The sequence below is a fragment of the Zingiber officinale genome, chromosome 4A, assembly GCF_018446385.1.
Source record: "Zingiber officinale cultivar Zhangliang chromosome 4A, Zo_v1.1, whole genome shotgun sequence".
In the NCBI taxonomy this organism is placed as follows: Eukaryota; Viridiplantae; Streptophyta; class Magnoliopsida; order Zingiberales; family Zingiberaceae; genus Zingiber; species Zingiber officinale.
In genome coordinates this window covers 40003311-40018360 of record NC_055992.1, presented here as the reverse complement: position 1 = coordinate 40018360, position 15050 = coordinate 40003311, and positions in this window count along the sequence as shown.

The window sequence follows — 15050 nt, the reverse complement described above, 5'->3', positions numbered from 1 at the left end:
GGTTTCTTTGTGATGTTATTCAATGTAAATGATATACCAAATCTTATTTCTCAATTGCCCACCATTTGTAGAAGGTTGCCGGTTCTCTCTTGCAATAGACAACCGGCTTAGGACTGAAATCTATACCTAAATGCGATCAATTAGATATGAGCATATGTTGTCCTTACACGGGCATGTTCCTGTCATGAAGATCCCTCAGAAAATCAACATAGAAATCATTACCTCTCAACCCATAAGATATAAAGATTAATGCATAAATCTATCCTACCCTCTTGAATTATCCTATTTCCCCCTAAAGCTCATCCCTCAAACGTCCTTACACGGGCGTGCACCTTACGCGTGCTTCCCTTGAAAAATCGAGTGAGAGATAATCTATACAAGATCCAGAAGACATTCAAACAATCAATCAAGAATGTGAATTAGGTCCAAATCACAACAATACATCCAAGATTCAATTGTACAAATAGGGCAAAATCATAGAAATAGGGAATTGGAAAATCCACAAGAGTTTGCATGCAATCACATTACATCAAACAAGAACAATGCATCAACAAGTCATTGAATAGAATCATGGCAAAAATCTACATAGTTTTACATCATTCATCACATCACAAATACTTCCTACATCCTAGATCTAGAGATCTACTCCATTGCTAAGGAAGAACAGCCCCAAAACATAGAGAAAAGCATACTTACAACCCTAGATTTGAGAAGAAGGGGAAGAAAAGATGCTTGCTGATGATTCCGATGTCTTGGGGATGCATCCTTGCTCCGGAGATGGATGGACCGCCAAGGGATGGAGGAGAATGGAGCTCTAGGGTTTCCCCCTAAGGGGAGAACCCTTCCCTCAAGGAGAGGGATGAAGTCCCAGATCCAAGTCTCAGATCTCCCAAGATGAGTCAAAGAATGTAGATCTTGACCCTTTTATACCACCTCCAAACTGCCCAGGAAAACCAGGAAAACAGGGGTCCGGTAAACCGAGTTTTTCACCCACTAAACCAGGTTTTCTCGTGATTCCATGAACCAAAGTTGTAGCTCTTGAAATTATCTTCAATCTGATACTTGGATCAAGCCCTGGCTCCAACCGAACCAAACGTTATGGTGGTTCAAAGTTTGGTCTGCAGTCTGGGCGGAGGTCCAGTTGAACCCACAGTTGGGAGGCACGACCATGCCATTTAGCATGGGCAGAAAAGTCTCTCTCTCTGTTGGACCTGAAGCAAAGTTGTAGATCTTGAAGTCTGCTATGTTTTGGTATAAAGATAATCCTAAAACTCCAACCGAGCACAAAGTTATGACTGTTTTACGATCAGTCTGCAATCTGCCCAAAATTCAGCACAGCTCTGTTTTGGCGTGGCACGACCCGTGTTCTTCGTCACACGACCGTGTGAGATCCACACGGCCTCACACGACTTCTTCTCTGGTTGAGTCACACGGTCGTGTGGCACACACGGCCGTGGCATTTTTCTTCACTACCGAGGCCACACGGTCGTGGCCTCTCTCTCCTCTGGAAACTTGGCATGGCCGTGTCATTTGGCATAACCGTGTGTTGCTTGGCCACGGGAAGCTTAGCACGGCCGTGTGGGACACACGGCTGCGACCTTCTTTACATCTGGTGCTGGAGCATGGCCATGCCATTTGGCACGACCAAGGCATGATATGGCCACACGGTCGTGTGGCATACACGGCCCAAGCATGAATTCTTCCGGAGTTGCTCCCATGTGAGTTTTAACTCCATTTTTGCTCCAAATAGCATCCTATCAATCAAAACAAACAAAGAGCAGATCTCTGAACAAAATATAATCGAAGTATGACATTACAATGAAATAGGGTGTAATAAACATAGATTATGCCAATGAAATACAAGTAGATGTGCGTCAAAGCATGCATAAAAGTGTATATAACCTACGCACATCAGTCTAATTGTAATCATGATTCAATTTACTTTTCCTAGCATCTCAACCATTCTAGATTTTCAAACATAGTAATCTTACGTGTTTAGAGAGATGCTTAATATGTATTATCTAAGGCAGACATAATTGATTTTTTTAATTCTAACTTAAATAATTCAAAATTAATCATGAATTAAATTTAATTAATTAATGTCTTGAATCATTAATTAATCATGGATTATTTAGTTATTATTAATTTAGAAATAGAATTTTATATTGTGTTGTATTTAAGTAAAGTCTAATATTGTTTTCATATTGATTGATCTATTAATTCTAAAGTAATAGATCAGAGGTTAATGTATTAAGTTAAGAATGAGTTAATAGGTAAATTTCTGATTAACTTATTAATTAGGGTTAACTATAGTTTAATATAATTTAATCTTAATTTGAATTAATAAATAAGTTACAATTACTTTTAGATTAATAGTAAATATTGAATTAATTATTGAAAGTGATTAAGTTGAATAATTTACAATAGTAATTAAGTTTGATTAATTGATCAGAATGATTAAAATTCATATCATTGAATAAATTATTAAATTATGGCAAACTAATTAAAATTTGAGTTACCTGATTATTAGTTAACTTAATTCAGATAAGTTAATAGATTTTGAATTAACTAAGATAACAATTATTAAATTTTAAATATAATTTATATTTGATTTTAAATTAAGATTTAACTTTAAATTAAGTAAAAAAAATAAGTTTTAAATAATTTTTTTTAAATATGAAAATAAGTTGTAAAGAATTTTAAAATAATTTTTATAAAGAAAATTTTAAAATAATTTTTTAAAAAATTAAAAGATTTTATAAAATATTTTTAAAATATATTTTTTAAAAATAATTTTTAAATGAATTTTGAAAATAATTTTAAAAAAAAAATAAAAGAGTTTTAAAATATTTTTTTAAATATTTTTTAAGATAATTTTTAAAATAATTTTTTTAAAAAGAATATTTTAAATATTTTTTTTAAAAAAAAGATTAAAAGAATTTTTAAAATAATTATTTTAAAAGACTTTTAAAAGAACTTTTTTAAATAATTTTTAAAAGATTTTAAAATAATTTTTAAAATATTTTAAAATAATTTTTGAAGGATTTTAAAATAATTTTTGAAGGATTTTTAAAAAAAATAAAGTATTTTAAAAGAATTTTTAAAGGATTTTAAAAGAATTTTTAAAGGATTTTAAAAGAATTTTTAAAGGATTTTTAAATAATTTTTAAAGGATTTTAATGGAAATTTTAAAATATTTTAAAATAATTTTTTGAAGATTTTAAAAGAATTATTAAAAGATTTTAAAATAATATTTTTAAAGGATTTTAAAATGAGTTATGTGTAATACATTAATTAACCTAAGTTTAATTCAATTTTGATTTAAGGATTTAATTAATTTGATATTGGTATTTATTTTGATTTAATCAAATTTAATTTAATTTTGTAACGACCCCACCCTCCTCTTAACTAGTCTGTAATGGTAGGACGTTACTTAACTATAAACTTTACTTAACTAGTCTTGCTCACGCTATTGGTAGTGATACTTAGAACTCTCAGAAATTTGCTAAATATTGATTAGGCATGCAAGTAGCATTTCTAATTACTTACAGCATGTGTTAAGAATGCGGCCAAGAAACATTTAAGTTAGTAAGCACTATCTAACTTGAATGATGCAATTAAGTAGCAGCTGAAACATAAAGGATGTAGGTAGTTCATCTCAACACTCTACTCAAAAGATAAAGAGAGCAACTGAAAACCAATCTGCACATGCATGCTACCACTATACGACAAATAATGGGACTAATGTGTATAGCAATTGAAATGGAAGAATTCTATGAACAGAATCAGCAATACGAAAAGTACAATTTCCAGCAGTGCAAAAAGGAATTAAACCATCTAAGTTTCCCTATCACTCTAAACAGAATCTTAACAAACTTTTAGTGAAGTGTCCCAAGGCTTCCATTCATCAGTCACCACACACCCATCCCACATCTCCTTGTCGCCTTCCTTCACTATAGCTTTCCTTTTCCTTTATCTGCAGTAAGAGGAAATGCAAATATAAGCGGATGCTTAGTAAGGATTGGACTGGACTACAGCTGCCAGCTCAAGATCATGTCGCCAGTAAGCGGATGCTCAGTAAGCTCCTTTTCCTTTATCTGCATTGGACTCCAGACAAATAATGTTGCCAGAGTTTTAGTGCAAAGACTACAGCTGCCAGCTCAAGATCATGAGTGGGATAGTTCTTCTCATAGTCTTTGAGTTGTCTGGAAGCATAAGCTATAACCTTCCCCTCTTGCATGAGAACAGCTCCAAGGCCCATCTTGGAAGCATCACTGTATATGTCAAAACTCTTGTCACTCTCTGGAATAGTCAGGATGGGAGCACTGGGCAATCTTTTCTTCAATGCTTGGAAACTTTACTCACATTTGTCTGACCATTCAAACTTCTTGTTCTTCCTAGTTAGGGATGTTAGTGGAGAGGCTATCTTGGAAAAGTCCTCCACAAATTTTGTGTAATATCCAGCTAAACCAAGGATGCTTCTGATCTACCTGACGCTCTTGGGTCTACACCAATTGTTGACCGCCTCTATTTTAGCAGGATCCACCTGGATATCTTCTTTAGAAATGATATGACCTAGAAACGCCACCTTCTCTAACCAGAACTCGCACTTTGAGAATTTGGCATAAAGTTGTTTTTGTTGTAGGGTATGTAGTACGATTCTCAAGTGCGTATCATGCTCCTCTGGGGTTCTTAAATAGATCAGAATGTCGTCGATGAATACGATGACAAATTTGTCGAGGTATTCTCTGAACACTTTGTTCATTAAGTCCATGAAGACCGCAGGTGCATTAGCCACACCAAACGACATAACTACAAACTCGTAGTGTCCATATCTGGTCCTGAATATATATGTATATAAAAAGAATTGGTCAAGGATTGAACCTTGAACCTTCTTAAGCTAAGGATTATGGAATTACCACTAGACCATCATGAGTTATTGTTAAATAGAGAATGGATATTATAGATAAAGATAAAAACCATGATTAAGAGAAGGAAGCAAGAAAACATCAAGTAGCTTCCTTCCTTCTTCTCTTGATTAAGAAGAAAACAAGAAAAAGACAAATTGTCTTCTTCTCCTTCTTTTTTAATTTTCATGGATGACAAGAGAGAAGGAGAGGAGAGGAAGTAGGGGGATGAATGAAGACATTTCTTCATCATTAAGAGAATAAAAGATGAGTTAAGAAGAGGGGAAAGCAAAGCCTCTTTTTGCTTCTTACTTCCACCTAGCATAAGAGGGAAAATCAAGAAGGGACTTCATTTTTTCTTCCCTTCCCTCACCTTGCTGTGACCTAGAGCATCCTCTCTTCTTTCCCGAAAATCCAACTAAGGTTTTCTACCTAAGGAAACAAAACCACAAGAAGGAACCCTCAAGATCTACCTTTCACAAGCAAGAGAAACAAAAAGGAGCACTAGGAGGAGAAGCTCTCTTCTTTCTTTTCACAAAGGGTACCTTCTCTTAGGAAAAAGACCAAGCAATAGGATGTGAGTATCCCCTCACCTGTGGTACAAGTGGTTATATGATTTTTGTTCGGGTTTATATGAATTTATAACCTAGAGTTTCCTTTAGAAATTTCGGTTAGGATACTTGTAAAGTTCATGGAAGCTTAAAACCAAAACCAATATGTTTAAGTTTTTCCTCATGATATGTTATGAATATGACCTTGATATTTCATGCTTGTATAAGGCTTGGAGTTAGGTGATACTCTACCTTAGGGTTCGGCCATGAAGAGGCTTAAAACCAAGGGAAGCTCAATTTAAAAACTAACATGCCTATGATCACTTCTATGATGTTATATGAATATTTTTCTTGATGTTTTTACTTGTATGTTGTTTAGAACTAGTAGGACCCTACCCTAAGTTTTCGGCCATGAAGGGATTTAATACCCTAAGGAGGCTCAACCTCAAATCTAGCTTGCTTATGTTTTACCTTATGAAAAGATATGGAAAGTAACATAAAGCCCTTGAGATTCATGTTGCTTAGGGTTAGGTTTTTCACATGATAAACTTTCGGCCAACCTAAAATGTAAGGCTTAGGCAAGCCTAAATTCAACCCTAACATGTTTATGTTCCTCCCCATGATATGCCATGAAATTCATAAGGTACTCACATGCTTGTAATTTCTAGAAGAGGTATCAAGTATGAAGTTTTTCCATAATATGTTGTGAATGTGCTATTGATGTTTTATACTTGTATGTTGCTTAGAACTAGTAGGATCTTACCTTAAGGTTTCGGCCGTTAAGGGATTTAATACCTTAAGGAAGCTCAACTTCAAATCTAGCTTGCTTATGTTTTACCCTATGAAAAGATATGAAGATAACATAATGCACTTGAGATTTCATGTTGCTTAGGGTTAGGTTTTTCATGATGAACTTTCGGCCAACATGAAATGTAGGGCTTAGGCAAGCCTAAATTCAACCCTAACATGTTTATGTTTTTCTCTATGATATGCTATGAAATTTATAGGGTACTCATATGCTTAGAATCTATGCTTTTGTAGCATTCGGCCACTTACACTTGGTGAACTTAGGAAGCTTGAACTTTAACCTAATATGCTCATGTGAATGCCTATGATAAATACATGGAAATTGATTAAGATTCACATATTTACATGCTATTGTAACCAAGTTTTGGACCATGTATGTTTCGGCCAAGATGGATTTAAAAACCTAGGAAGCATAGAACCTAAATCAAATATGCTTATGATGTTCCTTATTTTAAATGTTATAGAAATGAATGTGGGTTCATATGCTTGTATGATTTCAGGAAACCTAAATGAGCCTATGCATGTTTCGGCCACCCTTAGTGGGTTGAGAATTTAGACTAAGATATGACTCAATATGTACTTCCCTTGCCATGATATGAATTAGGAGAAGTTAACTTGTGATCCATGCATGATCATGTTTCTTTTTCCTTCCATGATATATTATGTTGCTTGTTTACATATGCTTATGAACCATGCATGAGAATGATACCTAAAATAGCTATGTGCCCAAATATGATGGCTATGTGCCCAAATATGGTGGCTATGTGCCCAAAGACAAGTATGATGGCTATGTGCCCAAGTATGCATGGCTATGTGCCCATTTATGCATACCTTATAATGACATGAATGACATGAACATGATATGCTATGAATGACATGAATGTGATATGATATGAATGACATGAACATGATATGCTATGAATGACATGAACATGATATGCTATGAATGACATGAATAAGATATGCTATGAATGACATGAATATGTTATAGAGATATGATATGACATGTATTTTACTTTGAATGGCTTGTACCAAAAGGGTGGGCTCCTTATGCGCCCCTAGGTCGAATTACGGGCCTAGTAAAGGGTGGGCTCCTTACGTGCCCCTAGGCCGAGCTACGGGTCTAGTTTCCTAGTAGGTTCAAGACTAGCTACCTTGGGTCTACTTAGGATGCGCGCATTATGTATGTATGTGGTACTAAGCCGGGCCCCTTTCATGTTGAGATTATTTTCAAGTACTATATGATATTGTTTTAAGACATCTCACACATGACATAAATCATGTTTTGAAAGGCATATTGCACATGACATTTCCCATGTTTTAAAGGACATCTTGCATCCATGCTCACGATATGATGAAAATAATGCTTACAGATATGCTATGATATGATGCCTTGATGTTATGAAAAGAAATGTCATGATGATTTCACTTATGCTCTGATGTACCTCCATGTTATGATATGATTTATACCATGATATGATGATTTCTTATGTTGAGATATGATTACCATGATATGATTTATACCATGATATGATGATTTCTTATATTGAGATATGATTAGCATGATATGATGATTTCTTATGTCATGATAAGATTTATGCCATAATATGTTGTTTACCTTACGTTATGTTATTATTAAGATTCATGCCATGATATGATATGTTTTAATTACCTGATGATATAAGCGCCATTTATTCTATAATGTATGATATGATGATGTTACATGATACGTTGGTTTTTGGTGAGTAGGAAAGGATCTCACTAAGCCTTGAGTGCTTACAGATACTTTTCCTTCTACCACGGATAAATGTAAAGAATGGATAAACTAGAGGCGCAGCAGGAAGGGGCAAGAGATGTGTGATGGTGACTTGGCTAAAGAAATAAAATGACCTGCTTAAGTGAACTTATGAATAAAACGTTATGTTATGTTGATGTCTTTCATGATTTCATATGCATGTGTTAGAAATGAATACTATGACTATTTAAGTTGAACCATGTTATTTCATACTCATATGTTTAGTATGTTACTCTATGCTTACAAACATAGATATGCTTCCGCTGTATATATGTATGAATGTTTAAGTTTACTAAGTCTAAGGGTAAGAAAGTAACCCCGCCCTCACTAGGCAGGAGTGGTGAAAGGGGTGGGCGTTACAGGTTGGTATCAGAACGAGGTTAGCCATCTCACTACACACATCAAGCCTCCATCCTGCCGCTCCAAGTAAGAATTTTTTTATGCTTACTTTATTTTATGCCTGATATGTTTATTTAAGTATACATGCCTATCTTATTGTATGATTTTTAGTCTAGGGATATATGATGGTAGGATAGGATTGACGATAACATATGCTAGGTCGTGTTAAGAATGATAACTACCATATGTTACTACTAGTGGGAACTATAACGACTTATGCTAGCATTGTTGTTATTATGAAGATAATCATGGCTACTAGAAGACGCGGTGGCAAACCCGATGAGACAGTAACTCCAGACCTGACTCAGGTAGTCACAGACCTCCAGCGTCAGATCACCGAACAACAACAATTGATTACTACTTTGATGGGTCGGCAAGGAAATCCGGTCACCCCGCCAGCAAATCAAAACACTATGCCCGTTATACCTGCAGCTGCCCCGGTGCCACCGGTAGCCCCTGTTCCAATAGTCCGACAGGAAACTTTCATCTGATACAGTGGCTGAGATTAAAGCCGGAGAATTTTACGGGTACATGTGAGCCATGGGACGCCCAGGCCTGGTTCATGACGGTGGAAAATATCGTAGACCTGCTAGATTGGCCCGTACCGGAAAAGATCAAGTGCGTGTCTTTCTGTTTTTCCGGAGACGCAAGGATGTGGTGGGAAAGAGTTAATGCCAAGAGACAAGTCAATCTGATGAACTGGGCAGATTTCGAAGCAGAGTTTCTGGAGGAATATTTTCATATGCGAGTGACAAATCGGCATTATGACGAGTTCACCGAATTTCGGCAAGGCGATTTATCAGTTAGTGATGCTGTGAAGCGCTTCAACCGCCTCACACGCCTATGTCCAGAGTTGGTCAGCACGGAAAGAGAACGGGTCAGATTAATGTTGAAAATGCTCAGACCTGAAATAGCTTTGAATGTGGCCGGCGGAGTTAATAGACCGCAAACCACGGAAGCGCTAGTCAGCAGTGCTTTGATCACCGAACATTACCAAAAGGCGATGAATGAAGGAAAGAGTCCGGCACAGACTGAAGGACAAAAATCGCAGAGTACCAAGACGAACTAGAAAGGAAATTCCACTGGGAAAAGAAAACAATGGAACAACAGTAAAAGTGGTCCAGCGAGTAAGCAGCCGAGGTACCCTCTTTGTGCCACTTGTGGAAAGCAGCATTCCGGAGTATGCCACCAGGGTACGAGGAAGTGCTACAATTGTGGACAGGAAGGACATATGGTCAGAGATTGCCCTACCCGGTTCCAGGTACCATCTCAGCAGTATGACCAGAATAGGAGTACCCCCGCACAGCTACATCAGATGCAAGCGGCTTTAGAAGGGACTCTGATTAGCCAAGGGAGATTAGAAGCCCCACCAGTGATGATGAATGCCAGGATTTTCTCTCTCACCAAGGAAGACGTGGCAAGTGCTTCTACTGTGGTCACAGGTCAGCTATCTATTTTTAGTCAGTATGCTACTGTATTATTTGATACCGGAGCAACCCACTCGTTTGTCTCCATACCCTTCATGAAAAAGTTAGAAGTACCACCACAAATCATAAAGGGCAAATTCTTAACAACCTTACCTTCGGGAGAAGTGATGCCTTCCGATCAGATGCTGCGAGTCGTGCCTATCCGAATCGCAGACAGAGAACTCTACTGCGATCTGATAATACTCGACATGCAGGATTTTGATATTATACTAGGCATGGATTTCCTGAGCAAGTACGGCGCTTCAATCGAGTGTCGTAAAAGAAAGGTAGTCTTCCGACCGAAAGCCGAACTGAGGTTTGAATTTATCGGAGAACCAAGAAAAGGAATTGAGGGATTCCTATCAGTTATAAAGGCACAAAAGATGCTAGATAAGGGATGTACTGGCTTCCTAGCACAAATGGTTGATGCAAATTGAACCAATGACCAGAAACTAGAAGATGTCACGGTAGTATGCAAATATCCAGGGGTATTTCCCGACGAATTACCAGGATTAGCCCCTGATCGAGAAATAGAATTCGAGATTGAAGTGATCCCCGGCACTAAACCGATCTCTAAAGCACCCTACCGAATGGCGCCGGCTGAGTTGAAGGAATTGCAGGAACAACTATCAGAGTTACTTGATAATGGACTTATCCGCCCTAGTCACTCCCCATGGGGAGCTCCGATACTGTTCGTAAAGAAGAAGGATGGATCTATGCGAATGTGTATAGACTATCGAGAACTAAATAAGGTAACAATCAGGAACCGGTACCCTCTTCCACGGATCGACAACTTGTTCGACAAATTGAAGGGTGCAACCGTTTTCTCAAAGATTGACCTGAGGTCCGGCTATCACCAGGTGAAAGTGAAACAGGGTGATATTCCGGAGACGGCATTTCGAACAAGATACGGACACTATGAGTTTATAGTTATGCCCTTTGGCGTAACTAATGCTCCTGCTACATTTATGGATCTGATGAATCGGGTATTTACGGCGTATCTCGACAAATTTGTGATCATCTTCATTGATGATATCCTCGTCTATTCCAGAACCCCAGAGGAACACGTTGAACACCTAAACACAGTACTACAGATCCTTCAGGAGAAACAACTATATGCAAAGTTTTCCAAATGTGAGTTCTGCCTTGATCGAATATTATTCTTGGGTCATGTTATCTCCAAAGATGGAGTAATGGTGGATCCAAGTAAGATCGAAGCTGTAAGTAACTGGAACAGGCCAAAGAATGCCAGCGAAGTCAGGAGCTTTCTCAGACTTGCAGGCTATTACAGGAAATTTGTAGAAGATTTTTCCAAAATTGCAGCCCCAATGACATGCCTCACCAAAAAGAACAAAAGGTATGAATGGATGGATGACTGCGAGAAGAGTTTCACAGAATTAAAAAGAAGACTGACTAGTGCGCCGATCCTTACTCTTCCAGAATGTGACAAGGGCTTCGATGTGTACAGCGATGCCTTTATAATAGGATTGGGAGCTGTACTCATGCAAGACGGCAAGGTCATCGCCTATGCCTCTAGACAACTTAAAGAGCATGAAAAGAATTACCCCACCCATGACCTGGAACTAGCAGCTGTGGTCTTTGCGCTCAAAACATGGAGACATTATTTATATGGAGCTCAGTGTAAGATTTACACCGACCACCAAAGTCTGAAATACTTTTTCACACAAAAAGACCTGAATATGAGACAACGTAGATGGCTCGAACTAGTCAAAGACTATGACTGCGAGATCTTTTATCATCCAGGAAGGGCGAACAAAGTGGTTGATGCACTCAGCAGGAAGTCTTGTGCCACCTGATGTCGTTATTTTAAAGTTCGAGGACGAACTTTCTATGAGGTATGGGGTACTGTAACACCCACGAACTTCTTAGGCTAAGTATGTGAAGATTTTCTCTTAAGAATTAAAGAAGATAAGATGAAATATATATATATATATATATATATATATATATATATATATATATATATATGAATATAAAAAGAATTGGTCAAGGATTGAACCTTGAACCTTCTTAAGCTAAGGATTATGGAATTACCACTAGACCATCATGAGTTATTGTTAAATAGAGAATGGATATTATAGATAAAGATAAAAACCATGATTAAGAGAAGGAAGCAAGAAAACATCAAGTAGCTTCCTTCCTTCTTCTCTTGATTAAGAAGAAAACAAGAAAAAGACAAATTGTCTTCTTCTCCTTCTTTTTTCATTTTCGTGGATGACAAGAGAGAAGGAGAGGAGAGGAAGTAGGGGGATGAATGAAGACATTTCTTCATCATTAAGAGAATAAAAGATGAATTAAGAAGAGGGGAAAGCAAAGCCTCTTTTTGCTTCTTACTTCCACCTAGCATAAGAGGGAAAATCAAGAAGGGACTTCATTTTTTCTTCCCTTCCCTCACCTTGCCGTGACCTAGAGCATCCTCTCTTCTTTCCCGAAAATCCAACTAAGGTTTTCTACCTAAGGAAACAAAACCACAAGAAGGAACCCTCAAGATCTACCTTTCACAAGCAAGAGAAACAAAAAGGAGCACTAGGAGGAGAAGCTCTCTTCTTTCTTTTCACAAAGGGTACCTTCTCTTAGGAAAAAGACCAAGCAATAGGATGTGAGTATCCCCTCACCTGTGGTACAAGTGGTTATATGATTTTTGTTCGGGTTTATATGAATTTATAACCTAGAGTTTCCTTTAGAAATTTCGGTTAGGATACTTGTAAAGTTCATGGAAGCTTAAAACCAAAACCAATATGTTGAAGTTTTTCCTCATGATATGTTATGAATATGACCTTGATATTTCATGCTTGTATAAGGCTTGGAGTTAGGTGATACTCTACCTTAGGGTTCGGCCATGAAGAGGCTTAAAACCTAGGGAAGCTCAATTTAAAAACTAGCATGCCTATCATCACTTCTATGATGTTATATGAATATTTTCCTTGATGTTTTTACTTGTATGTTGTTTAGAACTAGTAGGACCCTACCCTAAGTTTTCGGCCATGAAGGGATTTAATACCCTAAGGAGGCTCAACCTCAAATCTAGCTTGCTTATGTTTTACCTTATGAAAAGATATGGAAAGTAACATAAAGCCCTTGAGATTCATGTTGCTTAGGGTTAGGTTTTTCACATGATAAACTTTCGGCCAACCTAAAATGTAAGGCTTAGGCAAGCCTAAATTCAACCCTAACATGTTTATGTTCCTCCCCATGATATGCCATGAAATTCATAAGGTACTCACATGCTTGTAATTTCTAGAAGAGGTATCAAGTATGAAGTTTTTCCATAATATGTTGTGAATGTGCTATTGATGTTTTATACTTGTATGTGCTTAGAACTAGTAGGATCTTACCTTAAGGTTTCGGCCGTTAAGGGATTTAAAACCTTAAGGAAGCTCAACTTCAAATCTAGCTTGCTTATGTTTTACCCTATGAAAAGATATGAAGATAACATAATGCACTTGAGATTTCATGTTGCTTAGGGTTAGGTTTTTCATGATGAACTTTCGGCCAACATGAAATGTAGGGCTTAGGCAAGCCTAAATTCAACCCTAACATGTTTATGTTTTTCTCTATGATATGCTATGAAATTTATAGGGTACTCATATGCTTAGAATCTATGCTTTTGTAGCATTCGGCCACTTACACTTGGTGAACTTAGGAAGCTTGAACTTTAACCTAATATGCTCATGTGAATGCCTATGATAAATACATGGAAATTGATTAAGATTCACATATTTACATGCTATTGTAACCAAGTTTTGGACCATGTATGTTTCGGACAAGATGGATTTAAAAACCTAGGATGCATAGAACCTAAATCAAATATGCTTATGATGTTCCTTATGTTAAATGTTATAGAAATGAATGTGGGTTCATATGCTTGTATGATTTCAGGAAACCTAAATGAGCCTATGCATGTTTCGGCCACCCTTAGTGGGTTGAGAATTTAGACCAAGATATGACTCAATATGTACTTCCCTTGCCATGATATGAATTAGGAGAAGTTAACTTGTGATCCATGCATGATCATGTTTCTTTTTCCTTCCATGATATATTATGTTGCTTGTTTACATATGCTTATGAACCATGCATGAGAATGATACCTAAAATGGCTATGTGCCCAAATATGATGGCTATGTGCCCAAATATGGTGGCTATGTGCCCAAAGACAAGTATGATGGCTATGTGCCCAAGTATGCATGGCTATGTGCCCATTTATGCATACCTTATAATGACATGAATGACATGAACATGATATGCTATGAATGACATGAATGTGATATGATATGAATGACATGAACATGATATGCTATGAATGACATGAACATGATATGCTATGAATGACATGAACTTGATATGCTATGAATGACATGAATAAGATATGCTATGAATGACATGAATATGTTATAGAGATATGATATGACATGTATTTTACTTTGAATGGCTTGTACCAAAAGGGTGGGCTCCTTATGCGCCCCTAGGTCGAATTACGGGCCTAGTAAAGGGTGGGCTCCTTACGTGCCCCTAGGCCGAGCTACGGGCCTAGTTTCCTAGTAGGTTCAAGACTAGCTACCTTGGGTCTACTTAGGATGCGCGCATTATGTATGTATGTGGTACTAAGCCGGGTCCCTTTCATGTTGAGATTATTTTCAAGTACTATATGATATTGTTTTAAGACATCTCACACATGACATAAATCATGTTTTGAAAGGCATATTGCACATGACATTTCCCATGTTTTAAAGGACATCTTGCATCCATGCTCACGATATGATGAAAATAATGCTTACAGATATGCTATGTTATGATGCCTTGATGTTATGAAAAGAAATGTCATGATGATTTCACTTATGCTCTGATGTACCTCCATGTTATGATATGATTTATACCATGATATGATGATTTCTTATGTTGAGATATGATTACCATGATATGATGATTTCTTATGTATGATATGATTTATACCATGATATGATGATTTCTTATATTGAGATATGATTAGCATGATATGATGATTCCTTATGTCATGATAAGATTTATGCCATAATATGTTGTTTACCTTACGTTATGTTATTATTAAGATTCATGCCATGATATGATATGTTTTAATTACCTGATG